At 40.7% G+C, this 24,972-nt stretch overlaps 1 protein-coding gene across 4 annotated transcripts in view; it reads left to right on the top strand.

Moving 5' to 3' along the window:
• LOC132008414 (leucine-rich repeat-containing protein 4C) overlaps positions 1 to 24,972 on the top strand; it is a 436,841-nt gene that overhangs the window by 261,734 nt on the left and 150,135 nt on the right. Inside the window, exon 1 of one of the 4 annotated variants that reach the window (XM_059386963.1) lies at positions 11,987 to 13,759. The exons of the other annotated variants lie outside the window; for them this stretch is intronic. The gene's annotated coding sequence lies outside the window, so the exon portion shown is untranslated. Of the gene's footprint in view, positions 1 to 11,986; positions 13,760 to 24,972 lie in introns of those variants that run through there. 4 annotated transcript variants of the gene reach the window in all.

Genomic DNA, 24,972 nt, shown 5'->3' with positions numbered 1-24,972 from the left:
CTTGTAACTTGGATCATTTCACACTGACAGTTGCCTCCTTGGCCCTCCCTCTTGATTAATAAAGCAATAATGTAGATTTGTTTGCACCTCCTTTATTTGATGAATTCTGTTTCTAGCAGAAGAATAGCATTCCATCAGTAGGCAAATCACTTAATAGTTTTCAAACAACTATAATTCTTTCTCAGCTGTTCGTACATGTGTGAAGAGAAGCAGAGAACTAAGGCTGTCGTACAGATAATTTAAACAGTAAACCTCTTTTGGCTCAACCATCTGATTATTTCAACACGCATCTGGATACAACCTTAATTGTTTTCTCTCTAGCATATTTTAGTGTACTTCCATTGCCTTTATATAAGCCACTTATTTCGTCTGTGTCTTAAATTCAACTTAACAAACGTCATTTAATGAGCAAGCACTATATGACCAAAACTGTGCTCTCATCTATGGTGGCTCAAAATACAGAAAACAAAGAATCTCATTCTCTGGGAGTCTTCAGCCCCAACCGGAGAGGTGACACAACTACACCAATAACTGTACAATACAGCAGCTTGTCAAGGTCGTGATTGGGACAGAAAAATGATGATGGAAGTATCTAGAGGGAGAGAGATCCGTCAGTTTGGAAGGATTAGGGGAAACTTCTGGTGAGACTAGTATCCTGGAGGGTAGGGAAGAACTCGGAACGCAGTAGTAGGATAGGAGAGTGTTGCCGCAGAAACACATGAAAAGCAAGGAAACCTAGGACTAATCTTGGGAGCCATAAATTCTCTGGTGATACTGGGGAATGGGAAAGTACAAGGAGGTCCCAAGAACTAAGAGTCTGAAAGGAACAGGTGATGCCCAGCATCTAAAGGTGTCTAATTTATTAATCCCAATATCCTAGTAGTTTTCAACAAGTTTGTTGTGAGCGGATGATTAGGCGGTGTGTGGAGATGCTTTATCTAAAGGAGGGTGGGAGCACTGTGGGGGAGGGAGACGGGAGGGTGATACTGCCATCTAGTGGGTAGAGGCCGGGGCTGCTGCTTAGTAGCCTACAATGCTCAAGAGCATCCCTCAAAACAAAAGAATCACCTGACCCCAAATGCCAACTGTGCCACAGATAAGAAACTCTGCAACCACCTTATGCAGTTGTAGTATTACTTTTCCTTACAGTATGGATGAGGAAATTGAGAGGTTTTAAGATTACAAATCCTGCCTGAGATCATTAAATAATAAATAGCCAAGGAAGAATAGGGCCACGTTAGAAGGCATGAGGAATGAGAAAATGATTAAGGAGTGAATGAGATTCTCCAAATATGGGCAGGACAATCATGGGCGCCATAGTGAAATGACAAGGCAAGTAAAGTGCTAAGCAGGGCATCTGGCGCACAGTAGGCACTCAGTCATGTTCCGTGCTCCTCTGAATGAGAGCTGGTGCTTTCAGCGATGTGTCATCTGTGAGTGGGCTCTGCGGAATCCAGGACAGACCCGGGACTAAAGGTTGGTCTGGGACTAGGGCAGGTGTTCAGAGTCTGAACTGGAGAGAAAGCATGTGGAGTGTAGAGGAAAGGACACATGGAAAAAAAAATGTTACCAACAGTGGTACTAGAGAGCCTGGGCAACCAATGAATGTGTTGCTACGTGTTTTGGGGGGCAAGAGGGTTATAAAGGTGACTCTGGTTTTGAACATGAGAAATTCATTTTCCCCTCACTACCAGGAAGTGAAGAGCTGCCATGTTAGGAATTACTACACTTCCTTAAAACAGACAAATTGAGGGGTGCCTGGGTGGCTCAGTGGGTTAAGCCTCTGCCTTTGGCTCAGGTCATGATCTTAAGGTCCTGGGATTGAGCCCCACATCGGGCTCTCTGCTCAGTGGGGAGCCTGCTTCCCCCCCTCTCTCTGCCTGCCTCTCTGACTACTTCTGATCTCTCTCTCTCTGTCAAATAAATAAATAAAATCTTAAAAAAAAAAAAAAAACAGACAAACCGAGACACAGAAAGGTAAAGCAATTAGTTCAAGGTCACACCACATTTTAAGATTTCTTTAGAAACTTACAGAGAAGGGGAATCTGACCTTTTTGAAGATACAATAACTAAATCTTTATAGGAAAGATAAGGACAAAATGACATTTTCTTTAATAATGCTTCCAAAAACAGGTTTAACATTTATTTTGCTACATACCTGTATAGATGAAAGTTACTTTAACCTCTAGCCAGGCTTTCTGGCTGAATGAGATATGTCGAGGTATCAACGAAGAGTTTCCAAAAAGCATGGAGTGAGATTCTACTTTCTTTGTCACATTTGATGCGTTATTAAGAGAAAACCAAGAAAAAAGCCTAGATGGCGAGGTAACAACATGTGGAAGAGAAGAGAGAACCAGTGGTAGCTGAAGCCTTGGGAAATTTATAAATGGAAGAAAGTACCACTAATTTTAAATGAGTACCTGTTAGATACCAGCAACTGTGCTAACTATTCATGGGCACTATTTTATTTTAATCTTCATAACTGTGTAGGATACGTATGACCACTGATAGATGAGATCTTTGAGGCTTAGAGAGGCTTAATGATTTACCTAAGGTCACATACCTAGGAAGCAGTGGAACCAATATTCAAACCTCAAGTGTTGAACTCAAGTGCCCAAGATTTTACCCGTATTATAAACGTATGGCTAGAAATTAGAAACATAAATTCTTCCCTGTTTTGTATAAAGAAGATTGGATGTGTAGTTGTCATTCAATGAAGCTATACCCCAGGACACTGACAGAATGGCTGGTAGAGAAGCAGCATGCCTCCTTCCCAAATCCCTACCTTTACTCCCTCCTTATCAATGCTGTACAGTGGCTTCCTCCTGATCTCACTCTGACCATTTTGGCACTTCTACCAAAAATTTGAATTCAGCATCTTCACTGTGCATTCTATGAGTAGAGGATACAGCCATGAACAAGAAAGGCAAGGTTTCCAATCCCAGGAACAACACATTCCAGCAGAGATAAGCAACTCCACGGATTTTTTTTTTTTTTTTTAAGGCAGTCACATACATGTTCTGCACAAAATTAAAACTATGGTGATGTGATAGAAAGACAATGGGTGGTTACTTCACCTGCTTGGGAGAAATGACCTCTCTGAGGTCAAGATCAAGATCGGTGCCTGCCAAGAACAGAAAGGAAATGTTCTAAGCTGAAAGCACTAGGGCCAAGACACTATCATTGGCACAGAAAGGAGCCCCGTGAAGATGGAGAAGCAGAGCAGCTAAGTGCTCTTAGAAGCTAAGAAGATGCTGTAAGATACGGTTGAAGAAAGGCTAAGAGAAGGAGGATAGCAGGAGAAGTAAGATTGCCCAAGTCAATAGAAGGGATTTTAATTTTCTTCCCAGAATAATGAGATGCCCTTGGGAAAACCGTATGCCCTTTCACCCAGGGACTAATGTTCCGTGTTAGAGAAGATTTTAGAGATACCAAGAAAAACAAATTTTACTTTGACTTGATCAGTTAATATTTCATATGAATAAGAGAGAAAGTGAGAGAACCCCCCCCCCAAACTCTTTCACTAGCTTCATTTATATCTGAAAGGAGAATTTTTGACACTTCAATCCATCAGTGGGTACCATTAATCTGCATATTGTGTTACAAGAAGCTGCCTTTCTTCTCAATTTTCCTTTTCTTTTTGTTCTCAGGAAATTAATTCATGTCATTTTCATTTGAAATCCTGTGGCATTTGACTGCACAGGCACTTAGAGGCACCTTTCTATGACTTGAAGCTTAGCGTAATGGCATTGCTTGTCAGCAGCATTAATTTCCACCCAAAGAAGGGAATCTGGACTGTTGGGCCCCTCAGCCCCTAAAGGTACCTATAGATAATGGCTTGATACAGGACTGTATCAAGCTCTAAAAGATCCAACTTTGGTGAGTGATGCTGGTAATTTGGTTCTTAACATTTTTCCAGTATTGTGTTTTGCTGTGAATGGAACATTTGAACAAGTGTTTATAAGATGTCATCAATTTCACCTCGGAAATTTTGCTTTCTAAAAAGGCTGTATTGGAAATTTTGGGAGCATTTTCTGCGGTTTCAGAGTCTGACACATTGATTTATTTTATGAAAGGTTGAATAATGTCAATCATCCTGTTCTGTTGATCTACACAAAAACACTTCTCCAGGCAGACATATTCCAAGAAGAGCATAAAATTTAAGAGTCCTAAGGGCGCTCAAAGGCCGTCTAGTGGGTCACAGACTTTAACACCTTTCACATCATGAATAGGAATAAATATACAGTGGCTTGAAAGAGTGTTTCCAGCTCTTTATTTTAACCAGATATGTACGATTCAAACATTACTAAATAAAAATTAGAAAGAAAATTATAGTTGTAAAATGGGACAGAAATAATCACAAATGGAAGGTGTTTGCTTTCAATTCAAAATATCAATAAGACAGACCCACTGTGTTGCCCTTACGTGTCCCATTTTGCGATCGTGGCCCAGTGGAAGTCTAATCAAAGATAATGTGTGGAATTGCTTATCCAGTTGAAGCCTGCATTATAGACCCACCCACCACCACAGCCTGCGTTCTGAGCCACTCCAGTGACAGTTTTAACTGGTAGTTCATTCTCTGCTTGGAGAGCTTTATTTTTAGCAAGTGTTTCATTATATTGCATGGAAGTTGTGGGTAGTCTCTTTTTAGGATGTCACACATACACATGCACAAATAGTAAACAACAAGTTTGCACATTAATAAAATTTTGTAAACTCTAAACCTTGGCATTTCTTAAATTACTCTCCCCCTCTCTAATCCCAAAGCTGTTGCCTTTGTTTGAATCCCCATAACCTCCCATGGTTTCCAAATTGTTCTCCTAGGTCCAGTTGTTCTCCAATTCATGTGCATACTGCCCCTTGTGAGGTATTTTGAAAATCCCAAACGTGGGGCGCCTGGGCGGCTCAGTGGGTTAAAGTCTCTGCCTTTGGCTCAGGTCACGATCCCAGGGTCCCAGGATCAAGCCCCGCCTCAGGCTCTCTGCTCAGCAGGGAGCCTGCTTCCCTCTCTCTCTGCCTGCCTCTCGGTCTACTTGTGATCTCTGTCTGTCAAATAAATTAATAAAATCTTTATAAAAAAAAAAGTCAGATGCTTAACGGACTGAGCCACCCAGGTGTCCCTTCCTCCTGTCTTTTTGAGAATACCCAGTCTAACAGGTGTGAGATGGTATCTGATTGTGGTTTTACTTCACATTTCCCTGATGACTAGTGATATTAAGCATCTTTTCATGTACCTGTTGGCAATTTTATGTCTTCTTTGGAAAAGCATCTATTTAGGTCCTCTGCAATGTGGCATAACTGTTATCTTAGGGAAAACGTGAACTTCCACAAGATTTTTTGAACTTTTACCAAAATCCTTTTCAGGAAGATTGCCAACTGAAAGTTGTAGCAAGATGTCAAAAGTTCAATCAGTTACCAGTTACCCAGTGTTCAAGCAATATATTCAGTAAGACCACACTCCACAATGCATCTTACAGTAGTCACCTGTCACAGAGGGTACTTATTTTACATCGAATTTCCCCTCTAAAACTCATATAGTTGTTGCTGACTTCAGAAAAAAAAATCTGTGTAGTGAATCCAAGGATTGCCAACCCCCTCCCACTGTGAAAGTTGAGTCTGAGTGCTATTTCTTTAGAAGTGCTTATTTTTGGTGTTCAGGGGATGAGTTCACTCAAATGATAAAGGTATTTCCATTTTCCATGTAAATACAATAGGCTATTATTATTATTTTTCAAATCTGAAGCGTCTCCCAGTCATTTGCTTTCCTCAAAAATGCTATCTATGGGAGAAACCTGAACATTTAAAAAACAAATGCAGATTGTTTAACGTTATTTTCATCTCGTGCCTCTGAAGGAGCTGGAGGCCTGGCATCACAGATGTGCTAATGCATCTTCAATGTGAAGAGAACTGAATTTTGAAATCTATGCACTTCATTTCCTGAAGACACAATAGTAATATGGCAGGGAAAACAAGGCTATCATATCTTGAATCCGCACTGCACGGCAAATGCTAAAGTAAAGTGACATTCTTTAGGAGTTGTTTAGTATCAAGTGCTGATTTCGCTAGATAAAATGCAGCTGTCTTCTCAAACTACACAACTGGATTCACACCATCTACTAATTCCTGGTGGAGTTTTAAAGATACCTTTATGGCCAATTTTCTTCTCCGTGCAAAGCATCCTAATTTAGACAGTACAAAAATACCACCATGTAGTTTCTATGCACAAATACCATCTCCCTTAGAAATATTTGATAAAAGAGACTGCGTTCTACAAGGGCTTGGGTCACCATTTAAAAAGTAACGTAATCGGGTCTAAATTGAATTAGGATTGGTTGCCAAATTGTCATACAATTGTCTCCATCAGCTTTCTTCTTATTACTTTAAGTCATGCCTAGAATTTGTCATGTTGCCTAGTGGACCTGAGAACTGGAGGATTCTCTCTTAAGATGCTCCCTTCTACCACAGAGGTTCCATTCCACAGATGTTCCCTTCCTTCCCAGAGCTCATTTGCAACGGATATCCTCCTAGAAGGAAAATTTTAAGATTACTTCCAGAATCTGAACTCTTTTGATCTCTACTTGGCATCGGATAGTGTGATCACCTTTCCCATGGCTGAATACCTAATTTAGCTCATCTCAGCCCTGCTAATCTTGGGACCACAAATTGTTTTGTTTTTTTCTTAGAATGCACATTCTGCAAAATGGCAATCCTGCCTCCATCAACTCTATGCTAACATTCATAAGCTCTTCACACACTTAGATTTCCTGCTGGGAAGTCCTCTGGGATTGCCCCCACAGAGAGGTAACAACTACCTCCTCTATTCACCCAGCTCTTTATACTTACAGCTGGTAAAATTCTGCCCTTGTTGTATCATCATTGCTTGTAATTGGCATGCCTACTATCTACCCACTTTCCTCCCCACAGAAGATAGTTCATTCATTCACAATCAAGAGGTAGTAAGAGGCCAAAAGGCCAGGCATGGTGCGAAATAACATGGGTACCAATAAATGTTAAAATAACCAGGTCTTCAGCAGATCAACTAGTAATGTATTTTTCCCACTCATCTGTAAGGTTGTTTTTTTTTTTTTTTTTTTTAATTTTTCCTACTTATTTCTAGTAGTTATTTCTAAGGAAGAGTTACATATTTAAAATAGGATTCGTTTGTCCTATGCATTGCAGAGAGTTCCCCCATTGTTGTGGCTTCTTGTTGTACATATGGAACATATTTTCCCTTAATTATTTCTTCCATTTAACTTTCTCATTAGCATTTCTTTTTCAGAAGCTAGCTGGCACTAGAGATGGGGTGGCATGGGTAAGAAGAAAAGGCAGTGCCAAAGGGTCCACAGAGGAAACTGAGAGTGGTCTCCTAAAGTAATACAGTGAAGAGAATCGATCAGATGTTGAGCCATTTTTGAATTAGCATCAACAGATGTGGTTAGGGCAATGGGGGTAACAGAAGAGTTAGCGATAATTTTCATAATGCATGACACATAATAGGAGGTTAACACTTATCTGTTTAAATAAACAAGTGACCCATTGAATGAGAATTCTTCTTTCCTCCAAGTCCCTGTAATTGTTAAGGAAATTCGTTATTTGTAAGAGATAGAAGTTCAGGTTCATTGCGGTGATCACCCTGATTCTTCACTCTCTTTTGTCATGTAACTTTAAAGTGGCCTCCCATGAAAGGTAGGATAACCTATCCCAATTCCTTGACAATAGGCTCAACCAAGTGATTTGCTTTAGCCAAGAGAAGTCAGCAAATTTGATTCATACAGTAACATGAAAATGTACTCATGCCTTTATGCTTCCTCTCTTGGACTTCTACTATTGCCAAGAAATTTGCTTAGGCCAAGCTGATGAAGGGAGAGAGATATATGGAGTGGAGTGGAGTTGCCCCAGTGACCCTCGCTGAGTTTATTTTAGATCAGCTAACAGTGAACCCAGCCAAGATCAGAACAATTTAACCAATCTCTGACTGGCCTACAGACTCATGAGAAATAATAAATGATTTCTGACTTTAGCTACCAGGTCTGAGGATGGTTAATTACACAGCATCAGCTTGCTGATACAAGTTAGAATTCTCCAATGAAATTATTTTATTAGTTTTTCTGTTTAGTAATTGCAGTAAGTTCTAACATTTTGTATACCATAGTGAAAAGAATATCCGGTAAGAGCCAAAAGACATATATGCTTCCATATGTCATAGACTTAGACATTTATTCATTCAACTATGTGGATAATATTAGAAATACAAAAAAAAATTGCTCTCATTAAATCAATCTTGCTTCGGGGGGAGAGTACAGACATGAGCCAATCATTTCTGTCCAGTGCCATAAGTAATAATAGGAAGTATCTGTTATAACCATGATCTCTGAAGCGAAATGACCTGAGTTAAAAACATTGCCTCCATCACTTCCTAGCTGGGTTCCCTTATTTAACCTCACCTCTACTTTCATTATCTATAAGATAGAATGGGAATGAATTATACCTACTTCATAAAATTGTTGAGAGAACTGCGTGAGTTGATATCTGTAACATACTTAGAACACACTTTGATCTTGACACTCATAAACTTATCATTACACGCCAGTTATTGCTTAAAAAAAATTAAGTATGAAGACATTGAAAAACAAGACTATATGGGGTGGGAACTGGTTGGCGGGTAGTCATTGTAGAAACAGAAACCTGCAAATCTACCTGGACTTGAGTATCTTCATCTGTATTTCAAGGAAGAAGACTAAATGACTATTAGGCTACCTTATAGTTGAAATACAACATTCTTATCTAGCGTCACATTTTGTCTAGCATAACACTTGTAGTAAGTTCCCACTAAATATGGCCTTTTATCAATAAAGTGGTTTTCAAAAGAAGTTGGTCTAAAGATGTTAATTCACATGTCATTATGTGTGACGATAGAGGCAAGCTTCCTAAGATTATCACGGGATATTCTGGTCCTGTTTAGTAGAACTGGAAGTGAAAAGGGACTATCTATTCCCAGAATTTGTAGCATAAAGACCCAAATCATAAGTATGTATTATGCTTGAATAGAGCAGCTTAAAGCCTGTTAAGTCAAATTAATAAACACAATAGACATATCCATATTTTCTCAGTGTTTAAGCAAAGTTACTGAATTCCTTCTATTTGCTTTTTTTTGTATTTCTGGTTACAAGATGCTGTCCTCTGCTGTTTGCTGAAGATTACACCAGGTAAAGTCACCAGCACACAGCGAAATAACATGATAGTTTTGTTTCACCAACTAAATGCCTACAAATCAGGAATGGAGAACAAACACAGAATTCTGTATGTCCTTAGACAAACCTGCCTTGTTAACACCATGTTCCTCTTCTCCTGGGACATCTCATTTTGATGGCATTTGTCCTGTCCAAGCTTTTGGTCACTCAGATGGGCTACCTGGAACTGTGACAAAGTGACCGATCCCTCTGCTCATTGGGTAATTTTTTCCTCTAAAAGAGCTTTTATCAAGAAATTTCCTTGAACATATACCCTGTCATTGTTGACAGTACTTGCAACTTCTACTGAATGCATATCTACATTTATATCACTGTTAAATAACAATTTAGTCTGCATGTGAGTTTGTATGACAGTTAGCTTGCTTACTAATTATTTCAGTTCTCTTCAAGAAAGATCATTCAGTGACAAGTGTGGCAAATCCATTTCCCCACAGGGTGAGATATTCACCTCCTGGGATTCAGAGCTGACAACCGCAGCCTGCATGCCTCTGAACATCTTAGATGTATTCCCCCAGACTATCTAGAAGTAGTCGCAAAAATGGAGCATTGGTATTGAGTCAATCTGGGTTCAAAACTCGTCTGTGTCATTTACCAAGCATGTGGCTTTGGCATCACTTTCTCCGCCTTTAAAATCTCCCAACAGGTTGTTTTGAGTTTTAAATAAAGTGATGTATACAAGAAGTCAGCAAAAGGCCATGTCTTATGGATGCCCAATAATCACTCGTTCGGGTCTGATCAAAAAATGAAAACCAAGTGACTAATGCAAGGTTATAGAGTGTGAATGGGTAGCTGACGTGGAAAAAAAAAAAAATGGTAGCTGCTGGCCGAATGAGAAACCAAGCAGAAATGGGAACGCTTTCCCTTTTCCTTTTGGCTAAATAGCACTGATCCTTCCCTGCTGCTTTGTTTGATAGATTAATTCATTCCGAAAGGCTTTAAAGATGTCTGGTAGGTAGCTAATAATCAGCTTTGAAAAACAAATCATTGGCCTTTCCCTTGCTGTCAAAGTCGCTAAAAAGAAAATTTGCATTTCAAATGGCTTCTAGTTTACTTCAGAACCAGAGGGTAGACTTCTTTGAAGCTATCTAGAGCAACTAGTAAGTGTACTTTTTAATGGCTTATTAGTTGATAAACTGTAATTGGCATAAAGGGGCAAGAGCTTCAAAAGACAAAGTTACAGTCAACTGCCCACTAATGTTTTAAGTCCATCAGTGCAGCATTTATTTAAAAATAGAAGCATGTTGATGCAATTCATAACTACATCAAAGCTCTCCAAAAAGATGGGGAAATTCTAATAAATCACAATCCGCGTGTAAAGGCCCATCCCCCTGCAGATGCTGACATTTAAGATACATATGAGGGCATGTGCTTAGTACCCAAATAAATGTATAGATGTAATTCTTTTTTAAATTTTCTAATGCTAAGTGAGAAAATATCCGTGTTCTATAAAGGGAACAGGAAAGAAAAAAAAGAACATTTGGTGTGAACTTGGATATGCCTCTGATGTTCCCTTAGTAAAAAAAAAAAATCTCCTTTTTGTCTAATGACATTTCTCATTATGATTAACTCACTTTGTTTAAAACTGTTTTTAAGCCAAGTACATATTCTGAGCTCTCAAATATAAAGAAAGTGAGCACAAAGATCATTAATTAAGGAGCCTGAAGCAGATACATACTTGCTCATCTCCAACATCTATACTTCTTTATTAACAGAATGTAGTAGAGAAAGAAACCAACATGAATGTAATATTAATGTTTCTTGGGCCCCTCCGTCTTTCTAAGAACACTCTGTGAAGTTGAAATGTGCCACCTGCTCAGCGCCTGCCACCCCCACCCCTCCCCGGACCCCTTAACAGGCAATGATGGAAAAGCCCACAACCAGGAGGAAGAATGTTGGAATTGAGTTGTCAAGCTGTCCTGGATGTCTTGTACAAACTGAACAGGCCAATTTACTGCAACACTGCATAGGCTGAAGGCTCCTATCTCGCCTTTACAGTGCTTTCTCATGTTGAGATTATCCTCCTGGACCAGTCTTCCTTCCCAGCAGCTTTTCAGTTACTCCTAGATGCTTTCTGATCAGCCTATGCTGGGTGATGCTACCATGTTAATCCTTACCTTGTGACCAGCCTGCCTGGCTAGGAGAGGAGTCTCTTACCCAGCAATCTGAAAGCAACAGCTCTCTGTGTTTGGTGATATTTCTGAATCTTACTGGAGATTTGATTTCAATGTCTTCCTCTTTGTAGCTCCAACGCCTGGCTTTCAGGATGGAAACAGGCAGGCTTTTAGAAAAACAAAACAGGGTAACTTCTCACCCACAACCCCTGAGTTTCTTTGCCTATTACTAACCTCCGAGCCTTGGGGGTTGCTTTGAAACGCAGCTGTTCTGGCTCTGCCCTCCAGGTGGCAGCGGTGCCACACCGCAGAGGCTCCAATCCCCTCGTCCCCGACTTCAAGTGTTAATGCAATTGACCAATCAGTGCTAAGATGATGGGAGGTAATTGGGTAATTGTATTTTACTGATCACAAGCAGAGAAAGGGAAAGGAAAGGGGGAAAGAAAAAGGGGCAGAGGAGGGAAGGGGACTGCAGTCCGAGAGGAGATTTGGGGAGCTCGGACCCAAGACGTCAGGACGTGGCATTGGCTGAGAGAAAGCCTAGAGCCGCAGGAGGTGCCGCGGGCACAAGGAGCGCATTTATTTATCGGGGGAGAGCGGGCGGGGTGGGGGGGGGGCGGGAGAGGAAGAGAGTTCGAGCCGAAGTGGATGGACGGGGACCGGGGTTTCTGCCGCGCAGGGAGCCGCGAGCCAGGGCGATGGCGCTAAGGCCGGCGCGAAGCCGCTGCGCTCCCGAGAACGCGTCTCCTCGCGGAGGACCCGCCGGCGTCGAGAAGGTCTGCGCGAAGAGAGACCAACTTGTGGCTCCCGACGCAGCTGGAAATGAGATCAAAGCTGCAGTTTCATTCGAGCAGGAGGAGAGGAGCCAGCGATTAGGGATTTTTTTTTTTTTTTTAATTTTTAACCTCCTTCGTTCCATTTTCTGTTTTCCGTTTTTCTTTTCTTCTTCTTATTTTTAAATTTGCCTCACACCCCGTAGGTCCCCTCACTTCGCCTTCCTCCTTTGAAATAAAAAGCCTAGTTTGAACTTCTTTCGCCGCGGCGCCCCCCACCCCCCTCCGGATGCGCTGCCCGCTGATGGAGGAGAAGGGGACCCCGGGGCTGGCAGGGGCCACCGGCGAGGGACCGCGTCACGCGTCTCCCCCGTGATCCCGGCCCTGCTCGCGGAGTTCTGCAACACCTGGAGGATCTGGACCGGGCGCCGGGGGTGGGGGCGGGGACAGAGGAAACGAAAGCCACCCCGAGCCTTAAAAAAAAGAAGAAGAAAAAAAAAAGTAGAGGGGGGGCGGTGGGAGGAATGGGTTTCTTCTTGACAGCTGACGGAGCCTTGAAATTTTCCTCCACTACCTCCGCCCCCGCCCCCCGCACTCCATTTAACGTGAGATTATGAAATTGCAGAGGCGGTGGAGGGAAGGAGACAGGATATAACAGGGAGTTTGGAGGGAGAAGGGAAGGTGGCTGGCCGGGTGGCTGAAATCAAAAATCCAATTGCGCACTGGGTTGTGATGAGAAATCTAATCAGATCTTTGGAGAAGGGGCCGGCCGGAAGGCTGGCGAGTGGGGGGAGTTGATCCCCAAATTCTTCGAAGGGGTGCTGGGGGGTGAGGGACCAACGATGTAAACGGAGACTTTTTTGGTGGCGGTGGCGGTGGCGGTGGCGGTTGGGTGCCTTGCAAAAATGAAGGATGCGGGACGCAGCTCTCTCTTGGAACCGAACGCAGTGGATAAACTGATTGTGCAAGAGGAAAGGAAGAAGGAAGCTTTTTCTTGGGAGACCTGGATCTTAACACAAATGTGTATGTGTGCACACAGGGAGCCTTGAAAAATGAAATAAACCAGTGTCAGACCCACGGGGCTTGGTGTGTTCTGACATAAATAAATAATAATAAAACAGCTCCCCCCCCCCAAAGGATGATTGGAAATGGAGAACGGAGGATCCACAAAGAAAAAGTATTTTCGTTTTTCTCTATAAAGGAGAAAGTAAGCCAAGGAGATATTTTTGGAATTGAAAGTTTGGGGCATTTTTTTTTCTTTTCTTTTCTTTTTTTTTTTTTTTTTTAGGAAAGTAAAGACCTGCTATGGTGGTGTTTTCTTTTCTTTTTGAATTTCCCACAAGAGGAGAGGGAATTAATAATACATCTGCAAAGAAATTTCGGAGAAGAAAAGTTGACCGCGGCAGAATGAGGCATTGATTGGGGGAGAGAAACCAGCAGAGAGCACAGTTGGATTTGTGCCTATGTTGACTAAAATTGATGGATAATTGCAGTTGGATTTTTCTTCATCAACCTCCCCCCTACCCCCCTTTTTTTTCTTTATGGTGTCAAGATCACGCGTTTTCTCTTGTTCTTAACCACCTGGATTTCCATCTGGATGTTGCTGTGATCTGTCTGAAATACAGTGAGTGATCCTTATTTTCTTACTTTATTGATGAAGAAAATGCCCGTTTATTTATCATTCCTGGTTCCTTGATCCCTTCACCCCCTTTAGTGGGATTCTTAAAAGCCTGGCTATTGGGGGCCAGAAAATAGGGAGAGGGTGGCCCAGGCATCTGTTCCATCAGGTTGTGCCCACCAATAAGCCGGTTTGCTATAATGATGCAAGTTGTCTGCATCCTGGGCAAATGCCTTTGCAAATGTTCACCAGGAAAAAAAAAAAAAAATCTCCCCAAGAAAGCCACTGCAGTGTGGGGTGCCTGAGCTGTGTGACTGACACTCTGGAATGCATTTAAGTTGCATGGCAGCCTTGGAGTTAAGAGGCACAAATGTTTAGCCATTGGAAATCGAAGGGACCCAATTTAAATTTCATTATCCAACCTGACATTACAGATCAACATAATGTATTAACACAAAAATATGACAATAAACCAAGCAGATGAAGGATGGCCATGGGGGGGTGGGGGGGAGGGAGGGAGAGTGGGCATGGGGGAGGAAGTGGTGGAGAGAGGTGACTGCACTTGTCCCCATCTCTCTTGCATACACTTGCTCAAATGTGGTCTTCAGATTACCTAGTTCTCCCCAGTGCTAAGAATGGAAAGGAGGACCCACCTCTTTTTAACCCCACCCCTTTCAAACTAACCACTTCTTTGGATAACAGAAAGGCTGCCCAGAGATAGAAGGCAGCTTGGGCAGTTGACTTGGGTTTTGCCAGAAATCTTCCCAACATCCCCAAGACAGGGCTATTGAGAAAAAAAGCAGAAATCGAGTGTCTTGTTGTAACTTAGAAAAGGTCTATGTGTTGAGCTCCAGTGCTTCTCATGTGACAGCTTTGTCTTGGGAGACAGAAGCCAATAAAGAAAAATAAGAGAGGATTGAAAATGCTTAGAAAGCCTGGGGGTCTGTAGCTTCTCTTTCCATCTCCTTCCTCCCCTATAGCTTCCAGGGTCATGGAGCTGGCTTTTTTTCTCTTTTATTTTCTCTCTCTCTCTCTTTTTTTTTTTTTTTTTCTTTTAGCAAAACTCTTCCTCCTCATCCTTCTCCATTCTTCTCTGGGGCCTTTTATCAGAATCATAGACCCATATAACTTTAGAGCCAGAAGACTCCTCAGAGATCTCATGCCAATAAAAAAAAAAAAAAAAAAAAGGAAACTGAGGCCTAGAGAAGCTATAACTCTGGTTAATGGCCAAAACTTAGGAGACAGTAACTCCCACAAGCCTTTAAACAGCAGACAAAAGTCAGTTTGGGATCCAAGCTGGACAAGAATCAACACTACATAGTGTGACTACTTCTGTCCCCACATATGCCATTTTTATCTAGAAGGCTCGAGGAAGGAAACTGTCCTGAGAGCTTGAAATAAACTCCCACCACTCTGGACCTCAAGAGTAGCCATTCTCCAATATTCATATCCTTAGAATTTTTTTTTTTTTTTTAATAGCAGAGCTCAGATAACCCTAGTTTTAATACTACTAATTTTTTTTTTTTTTAAATCCCCAAGTCTGGTATATCTCAAAGGAGATAAGAGGCCGAAATCTCCTGGGTTCCTCCTTGGTGTTGGGCACATTTAATCTGGTGAGCGGTGGTCCCTGGAGAGTCATTAAGAACCATGGAGTTAGATTTATATTAGAGAGGTGATAATAGAAACCAGAAACACCCTTGCTAAAAGCCTCTGAGTCTGTTCTTATGCTCGCATCATCTATTCTTATCCTTTTCATTACTCCTTAACTAAACTAGCCTACAGCTGAGCACTTCTTTAATTTATTTTTCTGGGCACATGTTTCCTGTTGGGACACAGATCAGACAATACATTTATCAACCTATGAAAACAATCGTGCAGGAATTTTTTTTTTTTTTTCCCTCCCCTGAGCTCCTTGTAGGCTTCTGCATATCTTAGAATTCCTGGCAGGTTGTTAGTTTGTTTGCTTTTTTTATTTTGGCTTTAAATGACCACAGTTAAGTCACAGCTTGGCGTTCATAGATTCACTCAAGTTATCTCAAGTTCCTGTTATGTTGCAACTTAGCACAGTGACAAAAAAGGAAAAAAGTACTTCGTTTTTGCTGCTCAGCTCTGGACATCACATGGGAAACTCCCCCAGCCTTGCTGTCAGCTTGGCTTCTGTTAATCCATGCAGATCCCTTGCTCTTCCTTTTCTTTTCTTTCTTTCTCTCTCTCTCTTTTTTTTTTTTTTTTGGTTCTTTTTGAACGGAAAATGTCTTCATTGCTACTCCAGTTAGACCTCCAAGTTCATTGCTCTTCTAAACATGGTCAGCTCTTCTGGGTTCAGGGCACCCTCCACACTTGCACACACATGCAAACTTTTCAGAGAAAGAGAGGGAAGAAGGGGAGGGAGTGGGGGATGGAGAGAGAAGGAAAGAGAGCAAGAGGGTAGAGATATGTTTCAAGTTGTGGGCTGAAGTGTGTCCTCCCACTCACCTCCACTTAAGCATGTTCTTCAGATCTAGAGATGATGGAGCTTCTAAGGATGGCATCATTTTTCATGCTGGTGAATCACTTCCCCAGCACTACAGTTAGAGACGCATTGCCCAGCTCGGGGTTTATCTCCTTTTGTTTGGCATTTGGGGTTGGCCTGGTATGTCAAGCAACTTGCTCATGGACTGATGAACATATTTTGACCATGCAAGACCTAGAAAGTTACCTCATTGCAGCTTATTTCAGGGCCAAGGTTGGTGCTTATTGAGTGACATTTGTGAGTAGGTAGTTATAGACTGGGATTCTGCAGAGGGCCTTAGGCCTAGAAACCTGGTGAGTTTTCCAAATTTTGAAGTTACCTTTTCAACTACCTTCCCACTCTGATGTAATCGCTGTGCCCTTTGGGCAATAACTTTAATTTCTCTAACCCTCAATCTTATCATCTGTATAATGGGAATGATAATATCAACAAATTTGAATGGTTTTGTGAATTAAAAAGTAATGTTATGCAAAGCCCTAGGTATAATAGGCTCTCTAATGAGGGCTGTTTGTTATGGTTGTTCTTGGATTAATTTGGATTAACTTCCTGGGAATTAATACTGGCTGGCTGAGCCACTTTACCAATTCCAGTGGCTACACTGGAGAACCAGGAAATGTGCATCTGACCTCACAGGAATCACCACTTTCTTCTTTTGATGTCTTATCAGGACACATGGGCTGCAACATATCATTTTAGATATGAAATACTGCTTCCAGACAGAAGCTGAAAAATCAAGAATTTCTCCTTAAAGCATAGAAACATAAATTTCAGCAAAAATAACACTTGAGAGAGATTTTAGGGAAAAATAATGCTGTTGTGTGTACTTTTGGTCGAAAAGTTGCATATGATAGCTCTTATATATTAAATGTATAATTTTAGCTGTATTTTACAGTGTCTTGCTCAAAATAGAGACAGATTTCTAGGCAATTATATAATTTTGATAGTGTGAAGTTCTGTTACAAATATTAAGGCCCCCAAGTCCACAATTTGGGTGCAGAGACTTTCCGGATATAAGGAATCCTATGTTTGTTAAACCTCTTTTGTGATAAGATAAAGGCCCGATAGAATGTATGAAATCAAGATTTCATGTAGACCTACTTGTCTTATAGTTTGCGTGTGCTCATCTTCCAACACCAACTTGCAGTCATTTTCTGAGGCAGCCAGTCATGGTCATTGCTCGTAATTTCATTGTCTACAACAGCAGCCCTGTGTTCTGTCCGTTTCCTCAGGATGTTTCCGGAGACCTATTCTCCCTTGGAGGGAAAAAGAGCCCTACTGTTTTAATTATTGTTATTCTTGATATCATATCGGTGGATGATAACAAGACAGTCAGACTGAGGAATTGCCCTTTGGAATTTTATACTGTGGCTTTTCAATAAGGGAAACAATTTGAAATCTGTGTTCATATTCTGGAAACGCATCCTAAAGCTAATCATTTTCACTGATCTTAAGAAGAGATGGAAATTATCTATGGAAGTTCTTGCCATTTCATAAATTTTACTTTTTTGTGTGCTCCTTAAAGGTGACTAAGAAATTTGGTAAACTTGGACTCTGGCATCATAAGTGAATATGAATATTCAGCTTTCCAGTGGGTCACGTGTGTTACATGCACCATTTAACCTCTCTGAGTGTGTTTGCTCATCTGTAAAATAGGGGTGATAGCACCCACATAAAGCTGAGGTTGAAATCAGATTGCATATGTTATGCACAGTAGGCATTCAATAAATGCACATTTAAATTGAGTATGTATGATTTTAGTTTAAGTAATGCATAATTTGCAAATAAAAAATAAGCTGATTTAAGGAGACAGTTATCTAAATTGTTGGTATACATTTGAAAAAGGAGAAATGCATTAATAAGGTTTGAGTAGCACAAATAGGTACAATCATTTTTGGTAAGATCCTATCCCTTTTTTTTTTTTTAGTTTTTAATCACCAGGTGCTCATCATGACTAGATGACTAGGGCCCTCCTTAATCTGGATCACCTATTTCACCTATCCCCCTACTCCAACTCCCCTGTGGTAACCATCAATTTGTTCTCTATAGTTAAGAGTCTGTTTCTTGGTTTCTCTCTTGCTCTCCCTCTTGCTCTCCTTCCCTCCTTTTTTGGCCCATTTATGTTTTTGTAAGATCCTACACTTTTAAAACATATTTGGATGTGCTTTAGTGAATGCTATTCCCTCGGGAAATATTGAAACATGCTTTGTGAATTGTGGAAAATATCCCGTGTCCGTATAAACTTTCTTTAGATTACTTTATAATACAAATATAAAAAATTAATGATTTATATAAATAGTGTCTTGGAAGACTCTCCAAGGGGATCAAGAGTCTCTTGCGTCTTACTTTTCTTCAAAATGATTTCTCTGAAGAACTGTGAATTTGACAGTTGAAATTTGGTTGGGCAGATCTTGTGGATGAGACAGTGTGCTTATAACATTCTCTGATGGCAAGGATTTTATTTGTTCTCTGGCATGTTCTCAGCATCTCAGAAAGTGTCTGACAAGTAGTGTGCATGCAGTAAATACTCTTTGAATGACTAATTGAATTTAGTTTGAGACACCCCCTCCAAAAAACTCAAATGCACATATATCTGCATATTTGTTTCTTCATGCAGGAACACATACGTGCAAGAAATGTGGCTTTCAGGAATCTGTAGAGGGTCAATAAAAAATACCAATGCCTGTACTGACTAAGTGTGTTAAGCACCTACTGAGTGGCTTCCTTATGTTGCAAAAGCTGAGATCTGAAAGTTAAGTGATACAAATATTTTTCCTACTCTTAATGTTACCAGTAACCCACTGTAACAATCTGTATAAGTCATTTTACCTCTCTCATATTCTCCTCTACTAAATAAAGGTTAAAAACTAAGATGCCTTCAAGCTAAGATTTTAGGATTCTGATCATAATTGACTACCTAGAGTTTCAGGATTTCTAGAAACTGAAAATATTAATCCGTGATCTCAGGATACTAATTTTTAAAACGTGGAGTATAGTATTTTGGGAAGAAAGCAGAATCACTCTTACTGTGGCAGATATGCAGGGTCAAAAGGGGAAGGAAATATCGAGTGTTTGTAGGGAAAATATAAAGCGATCTGAAATAGACAAACATTGCATTCCAACTTTGTTTCACACCTATTAGCTGTGGATCCTTAGTAGCAATGTCTTCGTTTCCTTGACTATAAAAATGGAAATAATTTCTTATGCAGTTATTTTGGGAGCATTGAGATGTTTACATGTTTGGCACATGATCAGTGACAATAAATGCTAGCTCACTTTCTTTTCATTAAAATTCTTGGTTATTTTTCACAGAAATGGGAACATTTAACTGAAAGCACTATGAGTGTTTTGCTTTATATTTATACTGAATATGTAAATGAATTTTTTTTGCCAACTTTACTATCAAAGTTGGCAGTATTATTTTTGATAATGTTTTCCAGTGTCAATCATATTTATAATGAAGACTAAAATGATGAAAAGCTTGTGTAAGATTAATTAACTTATTTCAACCTTGGCATAAGCTGATGGCAGATTTTTATGCTTATGGAAGCTTTTAACACTTAATGGAAGTTATGAGTATAATTTCCTAATAGCAATAGTAACTATCATTTATTTATTGAGCATTTGATATGCACCGCACACTATGTCAGAATTATGTATTTTTCTGCTCAATTCTCGCCTACGGAACTGAAACACAAAGAGCCTAAGTAATTGGTCCGGGGTGATGTAGCAACTAAGAGGTGGAGCTGGAAGTATAAGATACATTTCTTCTGACTTTAGAACCTGAGATGAGAATCAGTAAATTCAAACTTGTTCACTTGGTAACAAATAAACTCTCCAGCTCACCATCATCTAGCCTAATACTCAGTCTGAATATTGTAATTGAGAATGCGATGGCTACCCTTAGGTCACATAGACATTGCATATCTTTTTTCAATCTTCAGTTATATCCAAGTGTGCCCCTAAGTGAGAAAGGGACAACTGAGAATCACTTGGGGGAAACTGCGCTAATTCACCCAACATACTAGCAGAAAAGCTTTACAAAATGCTGTGAGATCATCTGGAAATTCAAACTTGTATAAGAAATGAGGTCAACGCTAATAGTGTTTGGTCTTTAGTTACAGTATCATACGAACCAGAGGCACTCCTAATGGTGGGCACCTAATGCCTGATCTCAGTTTTCATCACGATTAATCTGGCTGCAGCGCTGGATACCAATACCACTTCTGGCTTTCCAAAACCCTTCCAGAGCATGAAGGTGCTGCTCACTGTCCTTTCCTTTATTAATTTCAGTTCATTCTTCTTCAGTCCTCCTGTTGTCTCTTTAAATGTTGAGGGCTTCCCTCTTTGAATTTATTCTACTCTCCATCTCTCTGCATTCTTAAGACATGCCAGCTGGACTTATTTTGAGAGATGACACTGAACTCCTTGGTCTCAACCACCTTGTGGCTCGTGAATCCCCATTGTCAGCAAGCTTCTACTCCCTTATCTGGTCTCCTGTGGACCTTAGAAACTTACTACGCCAACTGTAACTGATACGCCAACCGTAAGACTCCAGAAGTCTATGTATTTTCAGTTTCAAATGATATCAATATCTCTTTCACTTCCCTCATATCCAGTGACTCACCAAATTATTCATCAATCGACCCTGTCTTAAACTCAGCTCTTCTGTCCCTCAGCCCAGCTTCCACTGTTTCTCTCCTCGATGTCTTCCAATGATGCCAACTTTTCTCCAGTGTAGTCCATTATTCATTCTTTCTTTAAAAGGATTAGCCTAAGAAATAAAGTCGAACATCCCCTTCTAGAGTCTATAAATACATTTATAGAATAAAATAAAAATTCTACTCCTGATAATACAGTCTGGCCAGCCTATCTATGCCTCTCTTGTCCACCTGCCACACTGAATACGTTATTCCTTTGGAGATACCCTAGGCTACTTTTGGCTCAAACTCTGTGAGACCTAATCCATGTTTCTAGGATATACTTATACTTTAAGTCTCAGAGCAAGTTACTTCCTCTGGAAAAATCTTTCCCAGCTTTCCTAGACCCACTGAGTTCCCCCCTCTCCTCTTTACATCAGCATTTTGTTCATAGACCTGTAATAGCAGATTTTTCTCAAGATTTTATTTATTTATTTATTAGAGAGAGAGAGAGAGAGCACAAGTGGGGTGAGGGGCAGAGGGAGAAGCAGATTCCCCACTGAGCAGGGAGCCCCATGTGGGGCCCCATCCAAGGACTCCAGGATTACAACCTGAGCTGAAGGCAGATGCTCAACCAACTGATCCGCTCATGCACCTGAATAGCTTTTATCACTGTTATAACAACTATTTACTTGGCTAAAACCTGCTAGATGGTGACTTTTTTTTTTTTTTTATGTAGACCTCAACTTAACTTCCCATATCCCATACCTAACTAAGGTATCCCTTAGAAGTTCTCAGTTTGGTAGAGCCAAACTGATCTAACACATCTTTAGAGTGAAGTTTCCTTTCATTTGGTGAATGGTGGAAAGCCATTATTTTTCAGTATTTCCACCATTAAGCTATGGTGAAAAATATTTGTTTACTTATTGTTTTTTATTTTATTATTTTTATTATTTTATCATTATTATTATTTTCATTTTTAGGGACCCAGTGTTTCAGAACTACTTTGACGAAGAAATACATTGCAATTTGTTTCTCCATTTTTCCTAATTGAAACATCTACTTGCCAGTCACCACTCTGTAAATAACCCCCATAAACATTTTTGCCATGACCTGATATAAACTGAGCCAAAAGAAAAGGGGTTTTAATTACCCTACGCAATCATATGAGTACAAGCATGATTTTGAATCAGCTTTTTGAAATATTGGTAATAGCTGTCTTGGAGGATACCAGTTTTGAAAATAGTTCTATAATTATGTTTTAGCATGAATTTTAGGATCTAATTGTAAGCTCACTGCAGGTTTTGCCATGCAGTCTTATGGATGGCGTTGTTCACAAAGAGTATTATTTACAAAAAGGAAGGCGCTCCTTGATGTCAGACACCGCACAAGCTACAGAGTTCTATGACGTGGGCCTTTTTACTCATGAATGGCTATTGGAAAGAGACTATGCTTTCGAATTTTGAATATTGCCCAAATATGGACTCATGCAGTGGAGGAGTAAAAAAGATGGTCTCGTTAGTAAAAATTCATGGTTTTAAAATTTTGGTGATCTATAGTCACTTTTTACAACATGTGAACAGCTGATTTTATGGAACCTGGTTCTTCTCAGGAGATGCTCTGGCATCATGCTTTAGAAGGACACTGCCTCCTTTCTTTCATAAGAAACAGCAAAAACCCTGGATTCATTTTTTTTTTTTTAATGGTAAATGTTAAATGGTAAGACACTTATTCTTTAATCTTTGAATATTAATAAATGTCTTGAAGATGTCCAGTTAGAACATTTCCAGTACCTTTGTTCTTTTCTGTTTGTTTTTTGATTTTTGTGAAGTTTTTTTTTTTTTTTCAGTTTTTCTTCTAGTCTTAGATGCCCCCCTCCTCCCATTTAGAGATTTCTATCATTGATCTCTAATAAGAGTAAATAAGACAACATTAATCATAGTGCTTCACAGGGCTTTTTAAATCTGTCTATCGCTTTGAATCCTCTCAATTCTGGTTGCAGAATTTCCAAAGCAATATTCTCTATTAACTACACCCTTTGGGATAAAGCTTCAGGTTCTGGTGTATGTGGTGATCGGGATGGGCGGGGGTAATGGGGCGGTTTGCAGGGAAAGGTTTCTGAAGAGGAGCAAATGCTGCTTTTGGCCTCTGTTTTTGCCAAATCATAAACTGCTGAGACAATACTTTTCTTGGAGGGGTCTGTTTGTTTTATCCAATCAATTTTGGCCAAGTCACTGTCTGGAAAGTGGTAGAATTTAGCCACTCAGTTACATGTCCTTATTTGTGGCTAAGGTGGCTATCTGGGATGGGGGATGGGTTTCACAGGTGGAAAAACAGTAAGATCTTTTTCTTATAACTAATACTATCCTCTAATTATTAAAATCATCTGTTATTGTAATGTGGTCCTGCCTTAGAACAAGTCGATTGATTTGTGATGTTTTAATATATACCCTGTTGTTGATGCAGCTGATCCCTTTATATGTTTTTTTTGTGTTTTTTGTTTGTTTTTGTTTTTGTTTTTGTTTTTGATTTTTGAATCTAAGAAATGTAGTACTATTCTCAGGACAATAGAAGATTTTCTTGAACCAATGACTTGATGGTGAGAACTTCAGTAACTAAGTATGAGATGGTGGTTAAAAAAGGAGCGGGCATTTGAGAACGTAGACATGAATAGTTTGAAATCAAAGGATTTACAACGGAATGGTTTACAGCTGCCTCTGAGCCAGATCTCCGATTGTACCGATTCTACAACTGGTGAGAAGGAGGTGGGGAGGTCGGGGAAGGGAGAGGGAGATGAAGACGTGGATTGAGATGACTCTGAACCTGGCTGTTCTGATCTGAGCGGAGGGAATGCTGATAGTTTAGTTAGCTGATCTCTAGAGAGACTCACCCGGTCCGGGACCAGAGCATGGGTGTGCATGAGTGGATTCAAGTGCATTATGGGGACTAAGCCAGGGAACTCTGCTTTCTTCTTACTGAAAAGGCAGAAAGTCAGAAGCCACCCTAAAAGAGTTAACATCTACACAGTGGTGTAGAATGGAACTATGAAGGCTTTCTCTGTATTGTTTGAACGTTGCCATGGCAATAGTTTCCAGCAGAAGTTACATGTTTTTCAATTCCCCAAAGCAGCAAACAGGCTTTCCTCTCTTCCTCGGAACTTCTCCCTTTCTCCCTCCCCTGTCTCCTCCATCCTTGGTCCTCATCTCCTCCACCTTTCCCTCCTCCCTCTGTCCTTTCTTTTGTTCTCACTTTCTCAACTGTTCTGCATTAACAGCAAAAATATTCCAAGGCCACGAGGTCGCTTTTGGGCTGAAAGGGAGTCAGACATACAGCCTTCTAACCAGGTTTCTGTTTTCCTCCGTCTGTTTACGCATTAAAGACCTAATTAGATGGAAGCTGTGGATGGAAGCAGGGTTGGGGCTTTCCCTGTTGGTAGGACATAGAACATATTATAATGGTTGGTGTTGTGGTGATATGTTAATTGGATCGCTCCAGGCAAGTGCAGAGCGGCAGTCTCTGACAATTAGAAAGAACAATGACTTTACTATGAAGGAGCCCACTCTCTTAACCAGTGGAAGGATTAGCATGCATTGCAGGTCTCTGGAAGGTTCCTGTAGACCCCAGGAGAGATCTGCAGTTGGAAAATGCCTCCTGTCTCTTTAAAGCCAGGCTAACGCCTCCCCTTTGGCTTATTTTACTGCCAAAGAAAGGGAAGTCAGGGGAACGGTGAGATGAGAGATCTCGTTTCCTGGGGGGTGGGGGTCCCTGTTGCATGCAGACCTGGGCCATAGGATTTTTTGCAGGGATGGGAGGAAGAAATCCTTGCCTGCTTCATGCACGTGGCCAGTGAATTGTGAAATGGGTCTCATTAGAGCCTTTCATATCCCGGCATGTGCCAAAGTGCTTTGCCGGCACAGCGCCATCGCTTCAGGTCCATCCCTGCTGGTGTCTGCTGCAGCCAAGAAGGGACAGAGGCTCTGTCTGTATTAAAGGCTCCAGTCCCATCCCTCTCTGTCTACTGTTCATTGTAAGTCGCCTCTGGGCCTTTCCGTCTGGCCGGGGACGAGGCG

Source organism: Mustela nigripes, unplaced genomic scaffold (genome assembly GCF_022355385.1).
Source record: "Mustela nigripes isolate SB6536 unplaced genomic scaffold, MUSNIG.SB6536 HiC_scaffold_148, whole genome shotgun sequence".
Lineage (NCBI taxonomy): Eukaryota > Metazoa > Chordata > Mammalia > Carnivora > Mustelidae > Mustela > Mustela nigripes.
Note: the sequence above shows the minus strand (reverse complement) of the source record. Positions and strands in the feature narration are given on the sequence as shown.